At 39.5% G+C, this 4,211-nt stretch overlaps 1 pseudogene; it reads left to right on the top strand.

The window, feature by feature from the left end:
* The first annotated feature begins 2,664 nt into the window (after positions 1 to 2,664).
* LOC114620818 lies at positions 2,665 to 3,581 on the top strand (annotated as a pseudogene).
* Positions 3,582 to 4,211: the final 630 nt, after the last annotated feature.

Here is a 4,211-nt window from a genome sequence, read left to right as displayed (position 1 = left end):
GAGAGAGAGAGAGAGAGAGAGAGAGAGAGAGAGAGAGAGAGAGAGAGAGAAAGCATTACATCAAGCCATCAAGCAAACAAAGAATAGCCTAATCCACATCACCACAAACCTTCCCCAGTTCTCAGGTTGTTCTGTGTCATGTGCATGGCACTTTACATATCTGATGTCCTTTAAAATGCCTGTTGAGCACTTATGTAGTGACCATCAATCCTCACAGAGCTTCCCCTCCTGTGGGGTAGATAGGCACACACGTCACAGCAGCATGATGAGCAGAACAAGGAGAATTACCTAAACCAGGGCCACATTTGGAAATGATGTGCTGAGTCGGATGCTACCACAAAACATCTCATGCAGGATACTACTTGTTTCTTGTGGTAGCTATAAAAGGAATCATCAGTGCCATTTAAAAGTGAGAAAAATAAGAGTAGACCAGCTGGGATGAGAATCCTTGCCTACTGTACTCCAAAGCATGTTCACTATTTTACATCATGCAAAAGCTGCCTTCCTGGATCCCTGTTTCCGTAGAGAATAACACAGGAAACATGTAAGTTTTGTGCACACACACACAAAATGAATAAAATTGAGGATAAAAAGTAGGAACTTAGGTAAAAAAAAATCTATGGTTTTTCAACTATAATAATTCAACTATAATAATTGAAAGTAGTGTCTGTAATTCAATTCTACTAATTAGAGGAATGGCATTCCTTTGGGAAAATCATATTTCACGTAACTGACATTCAAAGCTAATGTATCAAATCAATTACAAGTACTTACTTTTGAAAATAAAGTTTCTGATTGCACTGAACAGGCCATGTTTCTGCACTCTGAGCTATTTCCTTTTTCCACTGTATCTAAACTGTTCTCTACACAGGTGGCACAATCATTTGCAAGACTTTCAAGTCAAGATAATAAATACTATAACTAAACTACCTTATGACAGAAAAGGACCAATAACAGGTAACACTAAAACAGTCCACATCTCCAACTGTCTTATAAAATATGTTTGTCAATTAAGACAATGCAATAATATTATAAGAGATAAATTAGTCAGTAAGAAGAAGTCATACTGGGCCTGTGAGATGGCTCAGCAAGTAAAAGTGATTTTAATGAAGCCTGACTACTTGATTTCAAAAACCTGAGCTCATATATAGATAGGAGAAAACTGATCTCACAGCATTGTCTTCTGACTGGAACACATGTTATATAGATATAGATAGATATAGATATATAGATGATAGATAGATAGATATCTCACATACACAGACACACAGACACACACATAAAAGTAACAACAAAAAGAATAATTGTATACAACGATTACTGCTGCTTACAACAGCTGAAATAGGGAAACAACTCAGACATCTTTTGGTGCATCAAGTGACACAAAGCATGGTAGACATGTGTCATAAAATACGATGCAGTACAAAGGGAAGAAAATCCTCACGTATTTCAAACATGGTTAAACTTCAAAATAAAATAAGACATTCACAATTTGACAAACACAGTGATTCCCTATCTAGAATAATCAATGAAGACAGAAAGAATTGCAATTTCAATGCTGTAGGCAGGAGCAGATGTGAGTGTTTAATGAGAATATTTCCACTTTGAGAAGACTTTTTTAAAAATACCTTAGATGCTTAATGATGATGACTTCAAAACAAAAATTAAACAATGTCACTGAACTGTAGTTAGAGACAGACAAACTAGGGCTGGGCACATGGTTCCGTGACACAGTGTGTACTTAGTAAGAGTGAGCTCTGACTGGTCACTAGCGCCAAAACAGAGGAATCAAAAAAAAAATCTATTTAGAAAATTTAACATTACACTATTTATCATAAGAGTAGCTGTAGCTGTTAGCAGCCAAAGTACATTGCTTGAACCTGAAAATGGACCACCGGACAGAGTTATTAAATTAACAGGTTGGCAAGCCAAGGATGGGTAAGATTCTGAACAGAGCCTTACCAACCTAAGACAGAAGTGAATTGCTTTTGGTAATGCATACTCCATGACGGGCAATGAAGGCATTCTTGTCAGAAATGACCTAAGATAGGCTCAGTCTTGTTAATGAAATAAAAAAGGGGGAGAGGTGGAGAACCTTTGGAGCTGCTTGGCAAGAATCTGGCATGGGCCAAGGACAAGGAAGTAGGCTTCAGGCAGGAATATGACATTAGGCTAGAACAAAGAAGTAATTTCAGACAGGAATCTAAATTTTAGGTAGAACAAGGAAGTAGGCTTCAGACATGAAAATGACCTTGGACTAGGACAGGGAAGTAGTCTCAGATACTTTGGTCATCCTGATAAGCCCTTAGAAACAGTGATCACGAGAGTGTTCACATAATTGTGTTTACTGTCTTGCTTGTTCCTTGACTATTTGCATCTATTGTATTGCTAGACCCTCAACCTAGAACTGACCTTTAATACATGCATGTAATTAAAATGGCATAAAGGCATAAAGGAGGAGGGGGTGTGATAGGGGTTTCTAGAGAGGGGAAATGGGGAAAGGGGATGACATCTGTATTGTAAATAAATAAAATATCCAATAAAAATTTTTTTAAAAAAAGTAGCTGTAGCATGGGTACGTTTGTTATCATATTCCTTTCTGCCCTTTGACACTGTCTAGGAAGCACATCTGAAGGCTCTCATCACCCTGCCATCAGGTCTAAGTCAGAATCTCCCAAGGAGCCGGAACAGCTGCAGAAGGGCTGGGCTTCGAAACAACCGATGAGAGTCTGAGGAGCCATTTTGAGCAATGGGGAGCACTGACTGTGTGGTAATGAGAGATCCAAACACCAAGAGATCTGGGGGTTTGGGCTTTGTCACATACGCCACTGTGGAGGAAGTGGATGCTGCCACGAATGTAAAACCACATAAGATGGATGGAAGAGTTGTGGAACCTAAGAGAGCTGTGTCAAGAGAATTCTCAGAGACCAGGTGCCCACTTAATGGTGAAAAAGATCTTTGTTGGTGGTATTAAAGAAGACACTGAAGAACATCACCTACAAGATTACTTTGAGCAGTATAGGAAAATTGAAGTGATAGCAATCATGACTGACAGAGGCAGTGGAAAAAAGAGGGTCTTTTGCTTTGTTAATGACCATGACTCTGTGGATAAGATCGTTATTCAGAAATACCATACTGTGAATGGCCACAACTGTGAAGTAATAAAGGCTCTGTCAAAGCAAGAGATGGCTGGTGCTTCATCCAGCCAGAGAGGTCGAAGTGGTTCCGGAAACTTTGATGGTGGTTGTGGAGACAGTTTTGGTGGCAATGACAATTTTGTTCAAGGAGAAAATTTCAGTGGTTGTTGTGGCTTTGATGGCAGCCGTGGTGGTGGTGAATATGGTGGCAGTGGGGATGGCGATAATGGATTTGGCAATTTTGGAGGTGGTGGAAGCTACAATGATTTTGGCAATTACAATAATCAGTCTTCAAATCTTGAACTGATGAAGAGAAGGAACTTTGGAGGCAGGAGCTCTGGCCCTTATGGTGACAGAGGCCAGTACTTTGCTAAACCATGAAACCAAGATGGCTATGGAGGTTCCAGCAGCAGCAATAGCTATGGCAGTGGCAGGAGATTCTAATTACAGCCAGGAAACAAATCTTAGCAGAAGAGGAGATCCAGAGAAGTGACAGAGAAGCTACAGGTTACAACAGATTTGTGAACCCAGCCAAGCATAGTGGTGGCAGGGCCTAGCTGCTACAAAGAAGACATGTTTTAGACAATACTCAAGTGTATTGGCAAAAACTCCAGGACTGTATTTGTGACTAAGCATATGACAGGTTATTTTAGTTACTGTTCTGTGGAAAGTGTAAAGCATTCCAACAAAAAGGTTTTACTGTAGACCTTTTTCACCCATGCTGTTGATTGCTAAATGTAATAGTCTGATTAAGATGCTAAATAAATGTGTCTCTCTTTTTTTTTTCTTTTTAATGTTCTGTGTAAAGTTAGTCTACTCTTGACGACATCTTGGTAAAATTCCCCAACAATGTGAAGTTAGAATTTTTTCAGGGTGGTACAAAGTTCAATTTGGAATTTATGGATATGGTGGCAGTGGGGATGGCGATAATGGATTTGGCAATGACAGAAGCAGTTTTGGAGGTGGTGGAAGCTACAATGATTTTGGCAATTACAATAATCAGTCTTCAAATTCTGAACTGATGAAGAGAAGGAACATTGGAAGCAGGAGCTCTGGTCCTTATGGTGGAGATTG

The sequence above is a fragment of the Grammomys surdaster genome, unplaced genomic scaffold (genome assembly GCF_004785775.1).
Source record: "Grammomys surdaster isolate TR1022 unplaced genomic scaffold, NIH_TR_1.0 170, whole genome shotgun sequence".
Taxonomy (NCBI): Eukaryota; Metazoa; Chordata; class Mammalia; order Rodentia; family Muridae; genus Grammomys; species Grammomys surdaster.
Note: the sequence above shows the minus strand (reverse complement) of the source record. Positions and strands in the feature narration are given on the sequence as shown.